At 35.5% G+C, this 23,722-nt stretch overlaps 1 protein-coding gene across 1 annotated transcript in view; it reads right to left on the bottom strand.

The window, feature by feature from the left end:
• Window positions 1–23,722, bottom strand: part of MBD5 (methyl-CpG binding domain protein 5) — a 407,731-nt gene that overhangs the window by 224,422 nt on the left and 159,587 nt on the right. The window contains exon 4 of the mRNA XM_065880649.1: window positions 6,683–6,830. The gene's annotated coding sequence lies outside the window, so the exon portion shown is untranslated. The remainder of the gene's footprint in view (window positions 1–6,682; window positions 6,831–23,722) is intronic.

The following is a 23,722-nucleotide window of genomic DNA, read 5'->3' as shown; positions in this document are numbered from 1 at the left end:
ACAGTCATTATCTTGTAGTAACTTTCAATGAAGTATAAATGTAAAATACTGAATCACTGTGCTATACATCTGAAGCTAATATATTATAAATCAACAATACTTCAATTTTTAAAAAAATAACACTTTTTCTAATAATCACAATGTAATTTCTTTCTGAACATTTAATTACTTTGGAACTCCTATTTCATACATTTCAGTTAGCTCCTAAATGGTAACAGAACTAACACATATACAAATGAAATACAATTATGTCATTTAATTGCCTCCATTATACTATATTGTAGTGATTATCAAATCTAGTATATTCTATTTTTCTTCATATCCATAAATTTTATCTTCCAGTATGGTGTCTGGCAAATAAAAGCGTCCTAAATATATAGAAGAATAAGTAAGTGCAAAGAAAGGACTGTTATTTACAAATATAGTATGTTAGAGTTGGAAAGGACCTTAGAGGTTTCCAATCTATAAGAATTCCCTAAGCCACCCTTAGCCTATCCCTAATCACCACCATAACTACCACTGTCATACTCCAAATGGTTATTCAATCTCACTGGGAACACTCCATTGATGTTAAATCCTCCACCTAAGAAATCAGTCCATTCCAGTTTCAGATGTACCCTGGGCCTCTGAATATAGACATTTGAGGGCAAAAGTACAATTTCCTTACATTTCCATCAGGTATTTTTTACCAGAGGTACAGGGTATTTACTTCACTGTTACTGATCCTCTTCATACTATAAAACTTCAAAGTTTTCCTAATTAGATCAGCACATCTCTAAGTAAATATTTTATTCCCAATTTTGTGAGGTACATTCTCATCCAAAAGTCTACTATTTTGTTTGGCTGCATCAGGTCTTAGTTGTGGCACGTGGGGTCTTTTCCTTGCGGCACGCGGGCTCTTTGTTGTGGCATGCAGGCTTCTCTTTAGTGGTGGTGGGCGGCTTTTCTCTCTCTAGTTGTGGCGTGTGGCCTGCAGGCACCAAGGAGCGTGGGCTCTGTAGTTTGCAGCATGCGGGCTCTCTGGTTGAAGCGTGTGAACTCAGTAGTTGCAGTGCACGGCTTGGCTGCCCCGTGACATGTGGGATCTTAGTTCCCCGACCAGGGATTGAATGGGTGTCCCCTGCATTGCAAGGTGGATTCTTTACCACTGGACCACCAGGGAAGTCCCCAAAAGTCTACTATTCTTATTGATTGCTTGATTGATTGAAGTATAGTTGATTTAGTGTTTCAGGTGTACAGCAAAGTGATTCAGTTATACACACACACACACATATATACACATATATATTCTTTTTCAGATTCTTTTCCATTATAGGTTATTATAAGGTATTGAATATAGTTTCCTGTGCTATATGATAGGTCCTTGTTGTTTATCTATTTTTTTGTTTTGTTTTTGTTTTTTTGGGTTTTTTTGCAGTACGCGGGCCTCTTACTGCCGTGGCCTCTCCCGTTGCGGAGCATAGGCTCCGGACGCGCAGGCTCAGCGGCCCTGGCTCACGGGCCCAGCCGCTCCGCGGCATGTGGGATCTTCCCAGACCGGGAAATGAACCCGTGTCCCCTGCATCGGCAGGCAGACTCTCAACCACTGCGCCACCAGGGAAGCCCCTATCTATTTTATATATAGTAGTGTGTATATGTTAATCCTAAATCCCTAATTTATCCCTCCCCTTTCTTTCCCCTTTGGTTTGTTTTCTATGTCTGTGAGTCTATTTCTGTTTTGTAAATAAATCCCTTTGTATAATTTTTTTAGATTTCACATATAAGTGATATCATATGATACTTGCCTTCCTCTGTCTGTTAAGTCTACTACTCTTCTATCATATCCACTTTTAGAGAATCTGATTCTGTGGACTAAATAAAGCTCAAAGTCATGCAGCTAGTAACTGGCAGAATCAAGATTGACCTGTAGAGACAGGACCAAAACATCTGTGTTTTTAAAAAGCTTTCCAGGTTATGCTAAAGCACAGTCAGGGTGGAGGACCACCACTCTACTAATTCGATCCATAGTTTAGAAAATCTCACTCCGTAAATACACAGTCAACTATTCATTTAACCATGCATTTTGTTTTTCTCCCCAAAGTCTAAACATTCTTTTGGAAAAATAGATAAAAATATAAACCAAAGCCTGGAATCCTTTAGGCTTAAGTTCTGGGAAATAAAGAACATATCTCCATTTTTCAGCACTGTAAATTCTCTAGTTCCTACTTCTGTTTATCATTTATACCAAACTCAAGGAAAATATTTAACATGAATGGTGTACAACTGAGTTGGCTTCAGAATTAACTTATCTTGCAATAGCAATCCTTCTGGATGCTGTCTACAGCAGAGGGCCTAATTACAATTTTCTTCATTAACTTCAAAAACATTTGAGTGTCTAGTGCATGCAAAAAATAATTTGAAGCAGGTTTTACCCACAAGAAAAGTATGTTTTGGAAACTTCACATGCTTAATGCAAGAATGGAAAAACACAAGGACCCTACAATAGGATTTTATAATGCTTTACCTCCCTTCCTTTCGGAAGCTCAAAGAGAAGAAAATAAACATAAAATCTTTATATTGAAGTGCTGAAATAAGAGTGTACACCCTGTATAAGTTTTATTACATGAAAAATCTGTGACAATTGTCTAAATATATGGGAAATGAATGCAAAAAAAGATATGATAAAAATGTACTGATGATCTATATACCACATACCAAGTATAAGTTAGAAAGACTTGACTAGAATAAAGCATAGAATTAATGTTAAAAATATATAGTGGCTACGTTCATTTTGAAAGGTCATCAATTTTTCTTAACTTTATTTAAAGCGAATTTCTTACTCATGGAAATAAAAAGTAACCTTGGTTTGAATCAAGTAAAGGAAAGGAAAAACTGACTCAGTTCATTTACAAAGTACAACTATCAGTTCAATTATAAATGCAAACGCTATACCATCTTTACAGTCTTTAGGGTGTTTCATTTGTTGATATGTATAATATGGACTCAAGCCTTTGATAATAAAACAATAATGCTATTATTTGAACTTTGACCTCAAGTAAACAAATAAAATGATAGCTATATAATTTTAAGAAATAGAGCTATAGAGGAGATGGGAAAAAGTATCAAGAAACAATGTTGGGCTTCCCTGGTGGCGCAGTGGTTGAGAGCCTGCCTGCTAATGCAGGGACACGGGTTTGAGCCCTGGTCTGGGAAGATCCCACATACCGTGGAGCAACTAGGCCCGTGAGCCACAACTACTGAGCCTGTGCGTCTGGAGCCTGTGCCCCGCAAAAAGAGAGGCCGCGATAGTGAGAGGCCCGCGCAATGCGATGAAGAGTAGCCCCCACTTGCCACAACTAGAGAAAGCCCTCGCACAGAAACGAAGACCCAATACAGCAAAATAAATAAATTAATTAATTAATAAAAAAAAAAAAAAAAAAAAAGAAACAATGTTGAAGAAAAGATACTGCCAAATCATTATAAGCAAAAGGTGTCTTTTCACAAGTGTAAAAACTTCTTTCTTAGGAGAAAAAACTCTTTGTTTTTAAAATCAATTTTTCTTCCCTAACTTTATTTTCAGTTAAAAAAAAAATATAGATATATATAAAAGACAGTGTTATTGTTGAATTGTGTTCCCCCAAAAGACATTGTTCAAATCTTAACCCTCAACACCTATGAATGTGACCTTATTTGGAAACAGGACCTTAGCAGTTGTAATCAAGTTAAGATGAAGTCATGATGAATCCAACATGACTGTGTCCTTATAATAAGAGAAGAGACACAGACACACAGGGAGAAAACCATGTGATGAGCGAGGCAGAGGTTGGAGTGATGAGTCTATAAACCAACGCATGCCAAGGAATGTTGCCAATACGTTAAGAAACCGGCATAGAGCAGATTCTCCCCAATGCCTTCAAAATAACATGGCCCTATGGACAATTTGATTTCAGAATTCTAGTCTCAAGAACTGTGGGAAAATAAATTTTTGTTAATTTAAACCATCCAGTTCGTGGTAATCTGTTACAGAAACCTAGGAAACTTTAACAGAGAACCAAACTGCCTGTTTACTTTTATTTTTCTAGTGAAATGTCAGATCAGTTTCTCAGACTAAATAAATATCTGATCAATGTGTACATAAAAGATATTTAATCCAAATAAGAAAATTCTTCAAATCATTCTGCCTTGCACATGGAATATTTCTCCAAATAATAGTGGTTGATATGAAGTTAAATTTTATAATAGGCAGTGAGTCCATGAACACCCAAGTAAAATTTCTTGCAAAATTTGGAATATACATAGTTTTCATGAGACTAAAAGGTAAACAACCATTTTTTAAGAATTATGTTTTTTAATGGTTATTTCTGGATAAACTATTTTTACATGTTTAAAAATCAGCTTTCAACTGCTGATTGGGAAACTTCAATGGGCATAAAATTTACTAGCAGTACAACAAACATGATAAAAGAAATTTGGCATGAGTATAATGGACAAATTCATTATTGCTTTTGCAAGAGTTCAGCTTGCTACTATGAGGAAACCTGTTTTTACTCATTTTGCAAAAAGTAGAATAATTGCATCACCTATTTATTGAATTATGTACTACACAAGTGCTAGGTAGCTAAGCTTTTTACTTATATTATGCATCCCATTTAATCCTTACAATTATATTATTATTATCAAATTTAAAGATGTACAAACTGGGGGTCAGAGAGAATCAATTTGTTCAAGGTCACACAGCTGGTGGGTGTGGCACAGTTGTGGTTAATCAGTCTTAATCTGTTCTATGAATTTGTGTTCTTGAATAGTAAGCTTGTAAGTCATACCCGCTATGCTCTAATTGCCTTTCTAACTACTGAAAATTTTTTAAATCATAATTTGCAAATAAATGTTAAAATATGGGAAATAAATGAAATAGCACTTTTGATTAGAATTATAAATATCTGTGGCTTATTAATGACATGGTCATAAATAGAATGCAATTCAAAGAGAACAAAGGGCTGGTTCTTAATATAATGTGGAAGAAATATAAATTACAGCTGACACAAGATACGTTGCTGTGGTTAAAGAATAGCTGAAGATCAAAATAAGATATGACATGTGGATGAGTTAAAAAAGGAAATATTAGAGAAAGAAGAAATTTGACTACAGGTTGCTTATAGAGAAGCACTGTTTATAGGAACTAGTTCCATTAATTTAGCAATGGTCAATTTTAACTATTTTCTTAAATAGTTAGGTGAATTATGTATATCGAACTAAGAGAAGATTTAAATCATGATTAGAGTGTAATTCTGAGAAAAGAAGTTTTAGAAACAGTCACTTAATAAAAGGGTTAAGAAAGATCTCCCTACTCCTGAGAGCTGTTATACTAGATTGGTTTACTGAAGGAAGCAATGAAATCTATTTTTCTGAAGATCCTTAAAAAGAGAAGGCATACATTATCAGCAGTTCAGAAAGGTTTAGGTGTCTCTCTGCCAGAAAGCCGCCAGTGGATAATCACTTATGGTTCTATAAAGCCTAGTGACTGCATAATAATGCTATTCTTATAACTACGAGGAAAGGGCAACACAGCTGCTTTTTCTTTTCTTTTGTGATCAGGATTTGCTGTCCAAAAAGTTGCAGAATAATTTGAATGTAATTAGATGAAATTTTCCCCAACAGAAAAGCAAGAACTAATTTTGACTCTAGTTACTGAAAGAAAACTCAGAAGCTACACTGGGTTTTTTAAACATTTATGGTCTCCTTTACCTAGAAAGCATCCCTTTATGTACAGCTTAAAAAGCAGACTCATTTGCTGGATGACTTTAGGCCTATGAGTTGAATTAACACTAAATTAAAAATTCTGAACATATCTACAGTTTGTTTGTACAAAATGCTTGGAGAAATTCAACTTTAGTGCATTCTACTCAAATTTTTGAGTTTACTTTTATTTCATTTTATATTCATCTACTTAAGTCTTTATTTTCAATTAAAGTAGAGAAAGCAGATTCCATACATTTATTATTTTTTTCTTTATAATCCAGTCAATTTCTTTCCAAGCAAACCCCCTTTAAAGGGTAATGTAATTAATTTCAATTTTGAAGATGGCACTGTGGTCCATAATCCTTGGCCAGCTATTTTTCCAGGAGCAATAAGAGCTGCTGTGAAAGTAACGAAATGTTCAATGGGATCTTGCAGTGTATGATTCTCATAAAATATAAAGCTATTAGGGATGTAAAGGGATGACACCCCAAGATTTTGGAGCACTTCAGAATAGTTGTTTAAAATAAGTGAGGGAAAAAAATGTAGAAATTAAACAAAAAAAATTCATACATCGTATGGATAATTTTAAAATAAGTAGAAAATAATTCTAACTTCCCAAACTATTTAGTATTTGTAGTTATATGATATGTGTGTCCAAGATAGATGCAAAGAGCCCTATTTTCAAACATGGGTACTTAATTTTTATTATTTAGATTTTTTGTATTTAGGGATTAATGTAGTCCTATACTATATAGTACTCCAGGTAAGGGCAAAAGCAGCTTACTATAATTTTTGACATGCAGCAGTACTCAGGAAAAAAAGAAAAAGAAAAAGAAACAGCTATGCTTATATAAATTGCTATACTAAAGACTACTTTTTTTTTTCATTAAAACATAAGATAATTCTACTTGTTTCTACATACTTAATAATAGAAAACTCATAGCACAAATATTTCATTGCTTGCCTCCAAAAAATTGTTGACATCCTCCGTGGCCATCTGTCAAGGTGATCATTCCTTTGTGTTTGATGGAATTAGAGGAGTATCACAGTTCTACAGATTGATGAAGAAAAATATTCTGTGCTCTTGGCTTCTGGTATATATTTCCTTGGTCCTGTTAAAAAGGAAATAAGGGTGAATTCTGAACAGACAGACAGTTATTCTATATTTCTTTAGATTCATATTTAAAGACATTTTGAGATTCTTAACGAGGTCTCGTTAAGAATCACAGAATTTTAGTCTTACACACAGGACTTGCTAAATTTATGACTCCAGGTAAGAGCGAGCTATATAAATCAGATGATTCAATCCCCATATCTTACAGGATAGGAAACTGAAATCCAGACAGGTTAAACAACTCAGCCATTGTTACAATCAACTGGTAGCAGAGCCAGTGTGACAAACCAGTTCTTATCATTTCAAATCCAGGGCTCTTTCCTCTAGTTATCTCCCAGCAGGTAGAAGAGAAGACTCTCTGGAAGAGGAAGGGAGAGTGGGAATAGCATTATCATGACCAAGCTAGTTTCTCAGCCCTAATGCTTAGAGAAAAATCTAGAAAGAAAGAACAAACATGATAGTTAAGTAATATTTAGATTATTCATTCAAAGCACAGCACTTGCTCAATGAACACCTATGATACTATTTTATTAAAGTACGATTAAGAGTATTTTATTAAAAATGACCAATCACTGTTAAATTTCTGAATTTCACAATTATGATCATTTATTTTTTCTAATCTTTGGTACTGCAACAATTATCCATATAGCAAAAAAAGGATATTTTTATTATCCACAGAGCAATATTTTTAATAAGAAAATTGGATTTTAGACACTCTTGATCAAAACACTTCAAAGATATCCCAGAGCATCTACGATAAAATCCAAAGGCCTTATCTTGCCTTAGATGATTGGGCCCTGGCTACCTCTGAGAGCCTATCCTATCATTTTTCCCCTTGCTGTGTAATCTACAGCCTAGTGGACTTCTTGTTCTTCCTTAAATATACTAAGCACACTTTTGGGTAAGGTCTTTGACCTTGGTTCCTCCTCAGACTGGAACATTTCTCCATCTAGGTGCATGTCTGTTCCCAATGACTGAAACATTCTTTTCCCTGAGAGCTCCACTGCATGTTTCAAGAATCTGCTAAATGTCACCTCCCAGAGAGGTTTTCTCTTACTACTAGCTAAACAACTTTCCCACCCTCCAGCATTCATTCCTCTCCCTACTGACCCTCATTTTTCTATACCCATACGTACTTCATTTCCAGTCACAGTATTTATAATTTCAAGATATTAAACAACCCAATATAATCCCCAGGGGGCCAGATGTGTTTTGGGATTAAGTATTATTTGAGTTTTTAAAGGTAATATGGTAAATGGACTATAATTATGCGGCTTCTCCCCCTAGTCTGAGAGGTCTGGGACAGCACTCTGAAATAAAATGTTAATATCTCTACAGCAAAACATATATCCATTCTCAGTGGTATTTGTAAAAAGACAATAAATAGCTCATATCAGTTTTACCACTAAACAAGTTAAGATTAGGTCAGGTTTTACCATTATATGAATTGCAAAAACTTTCAGTTTTAGAGCTTTTGGATTTTGGAATTGCAGATAAAGAATTGTGGAATATGCTATGCATTCATTTTTTTATTGCCTGTCTCCTCTATGTAATGTATGCTCACAAGACCAGCTTTTTTTTCTTTTTCTGCCGTATGCCCAAGTACCTAATAGATAAGTACTCAATAAATATTAGTTAAGTAGGTAAGTGAAGGTTTCTGTAAGGATTAGTTTTTTTTTTAACATTATAAGTAAACCCTATCCTATAATAATATTCTTCTCAGTTGAAGGAAGTTGAAAAAATTATTTTAAAAGCTTCTTAAAATTATTTCTTCTTATATGGGTTGCTGAAAGAAAAAAATATGATAAACAGCACTTAGATAATATTACTCTACCATAAAAAGGAACAAAATTGGGTCATTTGTAGAGACATGGATGGACCTAGAGACTGTCATACAGAGTGAAGTAAGTCAGAAAGAGAAAAACAAGTATATTAACGCATATATGTGGAACCTAGAAAAATGGTACAGATGAACCGGTTTGCAGGGCAGAAATAGAAACACAGAAGTAGAGAACAAACGTATGGACACCAAGTGGGTAAAGTGGTGGGGGGTGGGATGAATTGGGAGATTGGGGTTGACGTGTATACACTAATATGTATAAAATAGATAATAAGAACCTGCTGTATAAAAAAATAAAATTCAAAAAAAACCCAAAACAAAACTACAGGAAACAACACCTGGGCTGCGTAATATAGTGGGAAGAGTTTTCAACTGGAATTCTAGAGATCTAGGTGATTCCTTGCATTCCCATTTTCTATTTAGTTACTTATCTATTTATCATTTATCTATCCACCTTCCATCCATCTATCTCTTTATCTTTGATTTAGATACCTTACCATTCTTGGCCCAACATATTATCTCTAAAATGAGAAGGCAGAACTCAATCTTTAGTAGTTCTATGACTTCACTGAATTAAGTAATTGAGGCAGTAACCACTCTGACTATCCCAGAAGCTGGCTGGCCAGTCTGAAAGACATATAATCTTGTTTATTTAATCTACAATTTAAAAATTAGAGATAAGTTTTTAATTAAATTTAAGCATGCCTGTTTTGAAGTGACACATTTGTAAAATATCTACCTTATATCACAGGTAAACAATACTGAACTTCTGTGTGAGTTTCTGCATAAGAGTATGCCTAATAATAACAAATACTTATTGGGCATTTACTATGTGCCAAGTGCTATTCTAAGCTCCGTATGTATAGTATTAAACTTACAATTCTATTAGCTAGGTACTAATATTAAATCTCTGTGGTATATTAGATTATTCCTCCCTTTCCCCACCACACGTTCATGGGAGGTACATGTGTACCTCTCTGCTCTTTGAGTTTGGGCTTGGCCACGTGACTTGCTTTGACCAAAGAGGATAACAGCAGGCAACACACAAGCAGAGCCTTGAAATACGTAGCTTTAGTAAGTGGGCTTCCTCCTTGCACTCTTGCTTTTTATGCTGAGAAAAAAAATGTTTCAGGTAGCTATAGGTCCAAGGAAGATGAGACATGTGGCACAGACTTAGGCCCATCCTCTACTTGGAACCACGTCCAGTTGAGCTCAACCTGGATCAGACCTCCTCCTGCTTACCCCCCAGACTTCTGAGCAAGAACTAAATGCATTTGTGACATGCCAGTGAGATTTTTGTGGTGGTCTGTACTGCAGCAAAAGCTCACTGATAAACTTCCTTTTTATAGACAGCAAAAATGAGGGTCAGAGATTAATTTGTCCAAACTTTCACAGCTAATAAAGCGGTGGAGGTGGATATGAAGCCATGCAAGTCTAGCTCAAGGGCCTACACTCTTAAGCCCCTATGCTATATTGCTACTACATTATACTGGCATACTGTATTATAAGATATTAAGCCATTTATTAATACGGCAGTGGGTGATCTGGCACATATTGAAATTCCTAATTGTAAATGTAGTCTAATTGTCAGTGGGCAAAGATGTCTTGTAGCTTTGAGTGTAAAGTTTCATCTTGAGACATTAATAAATATAAAATAAATGTACTATTTTCTGGAGTCAAACTAATAAGACTACACATCTCTTGAAGTAGCTTCCCAGCTCACCCTGACACCAAACAGTGGCCCTCAGTGCTCATAGATCTACCGCATAATTCTACCCTCTGACTTTGGCTGACCAATTCAGGAATGCATCTGTGATCTAAGCTGAATCATCCAGGTTTCTCTTTTAGTAGCTTGAAATTTTGACATATGAGTGGGAGTCCCCATGAATGGCTCTACTCTAGAGAAAGGTGAAATCCCCAGAGCTATCCTTGTTCATTTTCTTCCCACCTGTGAATTTCATGATACTCTAGTATCTTCCCAGGCAAATGCCCTTTTAAAATAGGCTTGCCAAACTCTGTTTTTTCTTACTGCAACCAAAAGAAAATCCATTGTTTTCTTTTAAAAAACCATTGTTCTTTTTGTTATAATATAAAAAAGTGCAGAGGAAGGATTTCTTAAAAAGACCAAATGAAGCTTGCATTTGCTTTTTGATCCTGTCAAAGTAATTTTGCAGTTTAGAGTTATGGATTGTGTGTCTCCTGATACTAGTTAAAAATTCTTCCGTATTTTAAAAACCAGGGTTCATGGACCCTAAAGGATCTGTGGATAGAACTATATTTTAGTAAAGTTGCAAAAAGTAGATTTCCTTTGTAATCCTATGTATTTTATGCATTTAAATACATTTTGTTTGTAAGGAGCTTTCTATATGCCTTTTGATAATGAAAGGCAAGTAAACATATGGGATTATTTTTGTCATTGATTCACTCAGAAACTATTTATGAGACTCAAATATATTCCAGACATTGTTTTAGGTACTGAAGATACAACAGGGATGAGACAAAGTCTCTGCCCTCATAAAGGAATAAGAAAGAATATGAGGAATATAATTAAAAATTTTCATAGTACTGTTAGTAATGAACTTGGTACATCTATACAGTAAGGAGATGAGGGTAGCTTGAAAGTGTGAGAGTATGTGGTGGTAAAATGCCCGTGGAAAGTTTATGAGCAATCCTTAATCTGTACCTAATCTTCAAGAGGAATATATCAGCATATATAGGGAACCCTGCAAGAAATCTTATGTAAGAGTAAATAATAAAGCATTCAATACTACCACCACCACAATGGCAATGATTTTCATACTTTTTACTTTACCAGTGATTTCATATCTACTACTATAATATAACCTCAATACTTCTTCCAGATGAGCAGGAGAGAAAATGAAGCCTCAGAAGTTTGAGAAATTTGACCACTTTGCGTAGTAGTAAAACCAACTACACCCTGGTTTCTAAGTTTCCCAGCTTTTCTTTTCATTATACCACACTACATCATCTTAACAAAAGACGATTAGTTTCACAGCAGGCAGCATTGAAATTTCCTTTTATTTACTTCTGTGAGCTACTTGTGAAGTGGGAGAGAGAAGCAACATTATTGGGGTCACACAGAAGCTGCTGGTAACAAATTGAACATCTTTTGTCTTCAGGCATAAGCTCAAATCACTTTGGGATGTCATGATAGAATTGGTAGTGGAGGAGTTTAAGAATGCATTACAGCTGACTTTTCCCAACCAGAAGATTTAACCATCTAGAGTAGGGGTTGGCCAACTTCAGCCAGCGAACAAACCCAGTTTGCCACCTGTTTTTTGTATGCTCCCCGCATCCCCCCAAGCCAAGAATGGTATTTACATTTTAAGTGGTTCAGAAAGCACCACAAGAAAAAAAAATCATGACACCTGAAAATTATATGAAATTCAAATTTAAGTGTCCATAAATAAAGCTGAAACACAGCCATGCTCATTCGTTCATGTATCACCTGTGACTTCTTTCATGCCTCAACAGTAGTTGAGGACCTGCTGGTCAGTCAAGCCTAAAATATTTACTATCTACCTGGCCTTTAACAGAAAAAGCTAGCTGATCGCTGATCTAGAAGGTCACAGAGTTTTCCAAGGAGTTCATGTTAAAGGTGGTAAAAACATCTGTTTAAATTTTTAATTTAAGAAATTAATAACTGCATAGTTATCTAATGGAATGATTTGAGAGCACCTGAGGCATATGAGTCAATGACTATCCTAGGGGCCTGAGAAGCATGCTTGCATCTCAGCCACGCAGGCAGCTGATCACTCGGATGACCTCCTTGACACCATGGTGTTTGTGATTGTTACAGAGGTTTAAATTGTTTAACTACCAGTCCTACATTTTCAAATTTACTGTCACACAGATTGCTGGTTAAAGACAGCAAACACAAAGAAACTTTTGGTGACATATAATTAATGAGGAGAATAAAAATTCTATGAAGCCTGTAAATCTGCCTTAAGATGACTGTCATCAAATCTGTAAGTTGCATTTATCTAATCAAAAGGAACCCCTAAAAGACTCAAATGTTCTAAAAGTCAGTATTAAAAAGAATATGGTGATGATCATTTTCAAAATTTTCTTGAGTAAAATTTTCTCTTATTTAGAAATTAAAATCAGCTGATTTTGCAAGCAGATTTACAGGCTTCATAGGAGTTTTATGCAATAAACAGTTTTCTAAATATTTTTGTTTTTGAAACTTGTTGTATTTAGAAATGTTACTTCTCTGAATGTTCACTATAGAGGTCCATTTCCCCTTGATTTGTAATGTTCCTTCATAAAGCTTTGGGTTGTGATCTAATTTTTAACAATATACGTTCCCAACATTTTTGTAACTGAAAAACAATGACATTCTTCTTGAAAGTTTTAACACTTACCTATTAAAAAATGTTGAGAAACACTGTACCAAAGGGAAAATAAGTGATAATACTTATTGACTCTACATATTCATTCATTATTCTTCCAGCAAACAAATGAGTAGAAACTCTTTGCCAGCCTTGTAGAAAAAAGCCAAGAGATAAATGACAGTTTTTGTTTTCAAGGAGCTTACAGGCCGGTAGCTAGAAAAGTGACAAGTATACCGATTGTTAAAATTCAGTTTGTTAACTTCTTTAATAGATGTAAAGTAAGGTGCTCACAGATGTAAAGAAGCTGCTACTTTATAATCTAGACAAAAATGAACTCAGTTCCTGGTGGCGAAAACAGAAGAGAGACTCTCTTTTCAAAAAGGATGCACTTTAGTTACGGATATAAGGAAGGCGGGGTCTAGTGAATGTTTATCTAGAAAAAAGGATAAATTAAATATTCTCAACAGATGACCAAATTCTCCTCTTCTCTTAATTTCCAGAGAGTTTACACAATACCTTCATTCAAAACTTTTGGGAGTCAGATGTGTTTTGTAATTAACAACTTTTTAGTTTTGAAAGGTAAGTTTAAATCCATTATAACTGTTAAAAAACATACCAAAACTAAAAAAAAAACAACAAAAAACCACAAGTTTTTAATGCCTAAAACATACATCAAAGACTGCTCTGTACCAAAAGATAATTTTAGGCTTCCTGTCGCTGATAATAACTTATTCAAAAAGAATAAACTATCATGAGTTGATGAACAGATACATAAAATGTACTACCATCCATACAATGGAATATTATTTGGCCATAAAAAGGAATGAAATTCTGACACATGCTACAACATGGATGAAACTTGAAAACATTATGCTAAGTGAAAGGATCAAGACACAAAGAGCAGAATAATGTATGATTCTATGTATATAAAATGTACAGAATAGGCAAATACATAGAGGCAAAAAGATTAATGACTGCCAGGGGCTTGGAGTAGAGGGGAATGAAGAGTGACTGCTAAAGGGTACAGGGTTTCTTTTTGGGGTGATGAAAATGTTCTGGAATAAGTGGTAATTGATGTACAACATTCTGAATACACCAAAAAGCACTGAACTGTACAATTTAAAATTGTGAAATTTATAACAAATTGTATTTTAATAAAGCTGTCATCAAAATTTTTTCTATGAAGAAGAACTTATTTTGTCAGAGAATGTTCAATCTCTAAAGTATTAAAAATAAACTGCTAAGATGAACTATCCTAGGGAACTATTTCTGTTTGTGACTGAATAACCACATTGATCTTGTAAGACAGCTAAAAGAAAGTAGTAATAAAGTTCTTCAGACACTTCATGTTTAAAAATCTAAGCACATACACAAAAATCTAAAACATGGGAACACATATAATTAGTATGGATAAGTAAAGAAACATAAGAAAAGAATCAAACGATAGACTAAACCTGGTTTAGACTATAGTTTGTCCTTACTTCAAACACATAACAAAAATTAAAAATTCCAATCAGATGCTGAAAATAGTCCTAAAGCGTTAATCTGGTATTTTTTCCCCCTCTAAATTCAAAGTCCAAATTAGGTTAGGAAATATTTATAAACCAATCTACAACCACTACAATAGGATCACTGTGAACAATGGTATTTGGGAACTGGAATAAATTTAAAATTGAAGATTCAATCAGAAGAATGAAAGAATGAAGAAATTAGAATCTGTCTGAATTTGAACCTGAAGTTTTAACATGCAAAAGGTGAATTATAGAGCAAAAAACAAACAAGAAAAGAGACAGCAAAGTCCACCAAAATCTATGTTCATTTACTTGAGTCCCATACTGATGTTCCAGTTAGGCTTGAGCTGAAGATATTACTATCTAGAATACTTAAATTGGCTTGATGATTCAGGTGTTAAGATCAACTGAATGATTGCTTCCATTGGTAGATCACAACTAGTCAGCAAATGGGTAAAGAGAGAAATTTACTCCAGTGGTTTGGGAAAGTCTACAGTGAAATTACAACTGCATAATCTTCATAAATATATATGAAAATTTATACATATACTGAAAATTTGAGTCAAAAAGCTTTATATATGTAGCAAGAAACACTTTCTTTAATATTCATCGAAAATAAATTGTAACAGGATAAAATTCTTACCAAATTACCAATATTTATTTAGTTATATATTTTTTATAGCTTGTGTCTTATTCCTATTGGGCAACGTAAGTAAAATAAATAAATTTCAATTTATAAATATAACATAACAATATGATTACTAGATTCTAGTAAATGACCATGAGATAAATTCAAGCAGCTCCCAATATTTACTTTAATATGTGGTAAATCACAACAACACTATTAGAAATTCTTTTATTTGTTTTGGTTTTTAAAGATCATAATATAAGTTTACTACTAGAAAGCTTAATAATATAAAGTATAAAATATAATTGGATCTAGGTAATTTAGCAAAATATGAGCTTCCCAATCATTTTATAGAAGCTGCTATCTCTTGAACAGTTTGTATAAAATCATGTGGTATGTTTGAAGTATGAGAAAAAAAGAATTCAGAATTCTTTTGGAAGTAGTACACTCAACATTGGAGATAGAAAGGGATGATCAGTAGGTACATATATGTGACAATAACATAGCAACAGCAACTGATTTGTATGAAAATCAGTCTATAGGTCCTGTTTAGGATGAAGAAATTGGCTAATGCTTGCAGCTAGAAGTAAGTAGTTTTATGGCTTTACTTTTCTTTTTGGAATGAAAATATTAAAATAACATGTAAAGAGGGAATTCCCTGGTGGTGCAATGGTTAAGACTTTGCCTTCTAATGCAGGAGGTGAGTGTTTGATACCTGGTCGGGGAGCTAAGATCGCACATGCCTCGTGGCCAAAAAACCAAAACATAAAACAGAAGCAATCCAGTAACAAATTCAATAAAGACTTTAAAAATGGTGTACAGCAAAAAAATCTTTACCAAAAAAAACCATGTAAAGATACTGTGATCAGGAGACCTTCAAGATGGAGGAGGAGTGAGACTTGGAGATCACCTTCCTCCCCACAAATACATCAGAAATACATCTACCTGTGCAACAACTCCTACAGAACACCTACTGAAAGCTGGTAGACCTCAGACTTCCCAAAAGGCAAGAAACTCCCCACGTACCTGGCTAGGGCAAAAGAAAAAAGAAAAAACAGAGACAAAAGAATAGGGCAGGACCTGCCCCTCTGGGAGGGAGCTGTGAAGGAGGAAAAGTTTCCACACACTAGGAAGCCCCTTTATGGGCAGAGATGGGGGGTGGCAAGGGGGAATCTTCGGAGCCACGGAGGAGAGCACAGCAATAGGGGTGCAGAGGGCAAAGTGGAGAGATTCTAGCACAGGGAATAGGTGCCGACCAACACTCATCAGCCCGAGAGGCTTGTCTGCTCACCTGCCAGGGCGGGTGGGGGCTGGGAGCTGAGGCTCCAGCTTCGGAAGTCAGGTGCCAGGGAGAGGACTGGGGTTGGCTGTGTGAACGCAGCCTGAAGGGGGCAAGTGCACCACAGTTAGCCGGGAGGGAGTCTGGAAAGGCCTAAGAGGCAAGAGACTATTGTTTTGGGGTGCGCAAGGAGATTCAGAGCACCACCTAAATGAGCTCCAGAGATGGGTGTGAGCCGCGGCTATCAGTGTGGACACAAGAGACGGGCATGAAACACTAAGGCTGCTGCAGCCACCAAGAAGCCTGTGTGCAAGCACAGGTCACTATCCATATCTCCTCTCCTGGGAGCCTGTGCAGCCTGCCACTGCCAGGGTCCCGTGATCTAGGGACAACTTCCCCAGGAGAACACATGGCGCGCCTCAGGCTGGGGGAACATCACGCCAGCCTCTGCCACCGCAGGCTTGTCCCGCATTCTGTACCCCTCCCTCCCCCTGGCCTGAGTGAGCCAGAGCCCCAGAATCAGCTGCTCCTTTAAGCCCCTCCTATATGAGCAAAGAACAGACACACTCAGGTGACCTACATGCAGAGGTGGGGCCAAATCCAAAGCTGAACCCCAGGAGCTGTGCGAACAAAGAAAAGAAAGGGAAATCTCTCCCAGCAGCTTCAGGAGCAGTGGATTAAATCTCCACAATCAACTTGATGTACGCTGCATCTGTGGAATACCTGAATAGACAACAAAATCCCAAATTGAGGAGGTGGACTTTGGGAGCAACTGTAGACTTGGGGTTTGCTTTCTGCATCTAATTTGTTTCTGGTTTTATGTTTATCTTAGTTTAGTACTTAGAGTTTATTATCATTGGTGGATTTGTTTATTGATTTGGTTGCTCTCTTCCTTTTAATATAAAGATATAAATACATTTTCCCTTTTTCTCTTTTTACGAGTGTGTATGTATATGCTTCTTTGTGTGATTTTGTCTATATAGCTTTGCTTTTACCATTTGTCCTAGGGTTCTATCTGTCATCTTTTTCTTTATTTTTCTGTATAGTTTTTAGTGCTGCTTATCATTGGCAGATTTGTTTTTTGGTTTCGCTGCTCTCTTTTTTCTTTTTTTTAAAAATTATTTTCAAATTTTTTTATTATTAATAATTTAAAATTTTTTAATTTTAATAACTTTATTTTATTTTTTTCTTTCTTTCTTTTTCTCTGAGCCATGTGGCTGACAGGGTCTTGGGGCTCCGGCTGGTTGTCCAGCCTGTGCCTCTGAGGTGGGAGAGCCAACTTGAGGACATGGTCCACCAGAGATATCCTGGCTCCATGTAATATGAAACAGCGAAATCTCTCCCAGAGATCTGCATCTCAATGGTAAGACTGAGTTCCACTTAATGACCAGAAAGATACAGTGTTGGACACCCTATGCCATACAACTAGCAAGACAGGAATACAACCTGACCCATTAGCAGAGAGGCTGCCTAAAAACATAATACGGTCACAGACACCCCAAAACACACCTCCGGGCGTAGTCCTGCCCACCAGAAAGACAAGATCCAGCCTCAGCCACCAGAACAAAAGGTACCAGTCCCCTCCATGAGAAAGCCTACACAAGCCACTGAACCAACTTTAGCCATTGGGGGAAGACACCAAAAACGACAGGAACTATGAACCTGCAGCAGGCGAAAAGGAGATCCCAAACACAGTAAGTTAAGCAAAATGAGAAGGCAGAGAAACACACAGCATATGAAGGAGCAAGGTAAAAACCAACCAGACCAAACAAATGAAGAGAAACTAGGCAGTCTACCTGAAAAAAAATTCAGAGTAATGATAGTAAAGATGATCCAAAATCTTGGAAATAGAATGGAGAAAATATAAGAAACGTTTAACAAGCACCTAGAAGAACTAAAGAGCAAACAAACAATGATGAACAACACAATAAATGAAATTAAAAATTCTCTAGAAGGAATCAATAGCAGAATAACTGAGGCAGAAGAAAGGATAAGTGACCTGGAAGATAAAATAATGGAAATAACTACCGCAGAGCAGAATAAATAAAAAAGAATGAAAAGAACGGAGGACAGTCTCAGAGACCTCGGGGACAACATTAAACGCACCAACATTCGAATTTTAGGGGTTCCAGAAGAAGAAGAGAAAAAGAAACGGACTGAGAAAATATTTGAAGAGATTATAGTTGAAAACTTCCCTAGTATGGGAAAGGAAATAGTCAATCAAGTCCAGGAAGCACAGAGAGTCCCATACAGGATAAATTCAAGGAGAAACACGCCAAGACACATATTAATCAAACTATCAAAAAATAAATATGAAGAAAAAATATTAAAAGCAGCAAGGGAAAAACAACAAATAACATACAAGGGAATCCCCATAAGGTTAACAGCTGATCTTTCAGCAGAAACTCTGCAAGCCAGAAGGGAGTGGCAGGACATATTCAAAGTGATGAAAGGGAAAAACCTACAACCAAGATTACTCTAGCTGGCAAGGATCTCATTCGATTTGACAGAGAAATTAAAACCTTTACAGACAAGCAAAAGCTAAGAGAATTCAGCACCACCAAACCAGCTTTACAACAAATGCCAAAGGAACTTTTCTAGGCAGGCAGGAAACACAAGAGAAGGAAAAGATCTACAAAAACAAACCCAAAACAAGTAGGAAAATGGTAATAGGAACATACATAATGATAACTACCTTAAATGTAAATGGATTAAAGCTCCAACCAAAAGACATAGACTGGCTGAATGGATAAATAAACAAGACCCATATATATGCTGTCTACAAGAGACCACTTCAGACCTAGGGACACATACAGACTGAAAGTGAGGGGATGGAAAAAGATATTCCATGCAAATGGAAATAAAAAGAAAGCTGGAGTAGCAATTTTCATATGACAAAATAGACTTTAAAATAAAGAGTATTACAAGAGACAAAGAAGGACACTACATAATGATCAAGGGAGCAATCCAAGAATATAACAACTGTAAATATTTATCCACCTAACATAGGGACACCTCAATATATAAGGAAAATGCTAACAGCCATAAGGGGGAAATCGACAGTAACACAATCATAGTAGGGGAATTTAACACCCCACTTTCACCAATGGACAGATCATCCAAAATGAAAATAAATAAGGAAACACAAGCTTTAAATGACACATTAAACAAGATGAACTTAACTGATATCTATAGAACATTCCATCCAGAAACAAAAGAATACACTTTCTTCTCAAGTGCTCATGGAACATTCTCCAGGATACATCATACCTTGGGTCACAAATCAAGCCTTGGTAAATTTAAGAAAACTGAAATCATATCAAGTATCTTTTCCGACCACAACGCTATGAGCCTAGATATCAATTACAGGAAAAAATCTGTAAAAAATATAAACACACGGAGGCTAAATAATACACTACTAAATAACCAAGAGATCACTGAAGAAATCAAAGAGGAAATCAACAACTACCTAGAAACAAATGGCAATGAAAACACAAAGACCCAAAACCTATGGGATGCAGCAAAAGCAGTTCTAAGAGGGAAGTTTATAGCAATACAATCCTACCTCAAGAAACATGAAGCATCTCAAATAAACAATCTAACCTTATACCTAAAGCAATTAGCGAAAGAAGAACAAAAAAACCTCAAAGATAGCAGAAGGAAAGAAATCATAAAGATCAGATCAGAAATAAATGAAAAAGAAATGAAGAAAACAATAGTAAAGATCAATAAAACTAAAAGCTGGTTCTTTGAGAAGGTAAACAAAATTGATAAACCATTAGCCAGACTCATCAAGAAAAAAAGGGAGAAGACTCAAATCAATAAAATTATAAATGAAAAAGGAGAAGTAACAAGTGACACTGCAGAAATACAAAGGATCATGAGAGACTACTACCAGCAACTATATGCCAATAAAATGGACAACCTGGAAGAAATGGACAAATTCTTGGAAAAGCACAACCTTCCAAGACTTGAACCAGGAAGAAATAGAAAATATAAACAGACCAATCACAAGCACTGAAATTGAAACTGTGATTAAAAATCTTCCAATAAACAAAAGCCCAGGACCAGAGGCCTTCACAGGCGAATTCTATCAAACATTTAGAGAAGAGCTAACACCTACCTTCTCAAACTCTTCCAAAATATAGCAGAGGGAGGAACACTCCCAAACTCATTCTACGAGGCCACCATCAGCCTGATACCAAAAGCAGAGAAAGATGTCACAAAGAAAGAAAACTACAGGCCAATATCACTGATGAACATAGATGCAAAAATCCTCAACAAAATACTAGCAAATGGAATCCAACAGCACATTAAAAGGATCATACACTATAATCAAGTGGGGTTTATCCTAGGAATGCAAGGATTCTTCAATATATGTGAATCAATCAATGTGATACACCATATTAAGAAACTGGAGGATAAAAACCATATGATTACTCAATAGATGCAGAAAAGCTTTCGACAAAATTCAACACCCATTTAAGATAAAAACCCTCCAGAAAGTAGGCATAAAGGCAACTTACCTCAACATAAGAAAGGTCATATAGGAGAAACCCACGGCCAACATCGTTCTCAATGGTGAAAACTGAAACCATTTCCTCTAAGATCAGGAACAAGATAAGGTTGTCCACTGTTACCACTATTATTCAACATAGTTTTGGAAGTTTTAGCCACAGCAGTCAGAGAAGAAAAAGAAATAAAAGGAATCCAAATCGGAAAAGAAGAAGTAAAACTGTCACTCTTTGCAGATGACATGATACTATACAAAGAGAATCCTAAAGATGCTACCAGAAAACTACTAGAGCTAATCAATGAATCTGTAAAGTAGCATGATCCAAAATTAATGCACAGAAATATTTTGCATTCCTATACATTAAAGATGAAAAATCTGAAAGAGAAATTAAGGAAACACTCCCATTTACCATTGCAATGACAACAAAAACATACCTAGGAAGAAACCTACCTAAGGAGACAAAAGGCCTGTATGTAGAAACCTGTAAGACATGATGAAAGAAATTAAAGACGATACAAAGAAATGGAGAGATATACCATGTTCTTGGACTGGAAGAATCAACATTGTGAAAATGACTATACTACCCAAAGCAACGTAGAGATTCAATGCAATCCCTATGAAATTAGCAGTGGCATTTTTCACAAAACTAGAACAAAAAATTTCACAATCTATATGGAAACACAGAAGTCCCTGAATAGCCAAAGCAATCTTGAGAAAGGAAAATGGAGCTGGAGGAATCAGGCTCCTGGACTTCAGAGTGTATTACAAAGCCACAATAATCAAGGCAGTATGGTACTGGCACAAAAGCAGAAGTATAGATCAATGGAACAGGATAGAAAGCCCAGAGATAAACCCATGCACATATGGTCACCCTATATTTGATGAAGGAGGCAAGAATACACAGTGGAGAAAGACAGCCTCTTCAATAAGTGGTGCTGGGACAACTGGACAGCTATATGCAAAGAAATCAAACTGGACTACTATCTCACACCATATACAAAAATAAGCTCAAAATGGATTAAAGACTTAAATATAAGAGTTTAAACCATAAAGATTCTCGAAGAAAACAAAGACAGTATGTTCTTTGACATCAGTCTTAGCAATATTTTTTTGGACATGTCTCCTCAGGCAAGGGAAACAAACGCAAAAATAAACAAATGGGACTATATCAAATCAAAAAGCTTTTGCACAGCAATGGAAATTATCAACAAAATGAAAAAGCTTCATATTGAATGGGAGAAAAACATTTGCAAGCAATATATATGATATGGGGTTAATATCTAAAATATACAAAGAAATCATACAACTCAAGAGCCAAAAAAAAAAGCCTATTAAAAAATGTGCAGGGAATCTGAATAGAAATTTTTCCAAATAAGACATACAGATGGCCAACAGGCACATAAAAAGATGCTCACCATCACTAATCATGAGTAAACCACATGAGATATCACCTCACACCTGTCAAAATGGCTATTATCAGAAGGACAACAAATAACAAGTGTTAGAATGTGGAGGAAAGGGAACACTTAAGCACTGTTGGTGAGAATGTAAATTGCTGTAGTCACTGTGGAGTACAGTATAGAATTATCTCAAAAAATTAGAACTACCATATGATCCAGCAATTCCATTTCTGGGTATTTTTCTAAAGAAAACAAAAACACTAATTCAAAAAGATATATGCACATTATATAATGTTCACAGAAGCATTATTCACAATAGAAAAGATATGGAAGTAGCCTAAGTGCCCTCTGACAGATGAATGGCTAAGGAAGACGTGGTATATATATACACACACATGCACAGTGGAATATTACTCATCCATAAAGAAGGATGAAATCTTTCCATTTGCCACAACATGCATGGACCCATAGGGTATCATGCTAAGTGAAATGAATTAGACAGAGAAAGACGAATACTATATGATTTCACTGATATGTGGAATCTAAAAAACAAAATAAGTGAACAAACATAACAAAAGAAAACAGAGTCACAGATACAGAGAACAAACAGGTGGTTGCCAGAGGGGAGGAGGGGAGGAGGATAAGTGAAATAGGTGAGGGAAATTAAGAGGTACAAACTTCCAGTTAACATATAGCACTGTATAAGTTTATGCTGTACACTTTAAACTTATACAGTGCTATATGTTAATTATATCTCAATAGACCTGGAAGAAAAAATCCTTCTGTATTCTTGGAGAAATCAAATGAAGAAGTTACAATATATTAATACCAATATTAATGAAAAAGAGAAGTAATAATAAAGGTTAAAAATCACATTTGGATTTGGAAACTTTTTACATTAAATACAAAAAGAAATCCTATGCAGAAACATTACTGGAGACATTTAATTAAAATTTAATTTGCTTTAAATAAATTCTTTTACTATAACTTTGAGAGGCACTTGGTGACACTATTTGTATTAACTTTATACTTCATGAAAGCATTTGCTTTGTTATAAAAAGTTTTGGTTTAAAGTTTCTAAGAAAAATAAGTAATTAAACAGAAAAGTTGGGGAATGAAGAGTCCATATAAGTGACAAACAAAAGAATCTATAAAAATAACTAATAGCCAAGTGATGCTTATAGGCAACTTAAAAAAAATTGACTGCTAAAAATGTAAAACAAGAAGTAGGTATATAGCAAGATCACAAAATTGCTTCTAGTCACACATTTCACTTAGTAGAAATGAAATCTTATAATTTAAGCCTATTAGAGTAGTTATCTGGATGAAGCAAAAACACAGTACAATGTCATTATTTCATG

The sequence above is a fragment of the Phocoena phocoena genome, chromosome 7 (assembly GCF_963924675.1).
Source record: "Phocoena phocoena chromosome 7, mPhoPho1.1, whole genome shotgun sequence".
NCBI classification, from domain to species: Eukaryota; Metazoa; Chordata; class Mammalia; order Artiodactyla; family Phocoenidae; genus Phocoena; species Phocoena phocoena.
The sequence above is the reverse complement of the archived record's forward strand: the minus strand, read 5'-3'. Positions and strand labels throughout refer to the sequence as shown.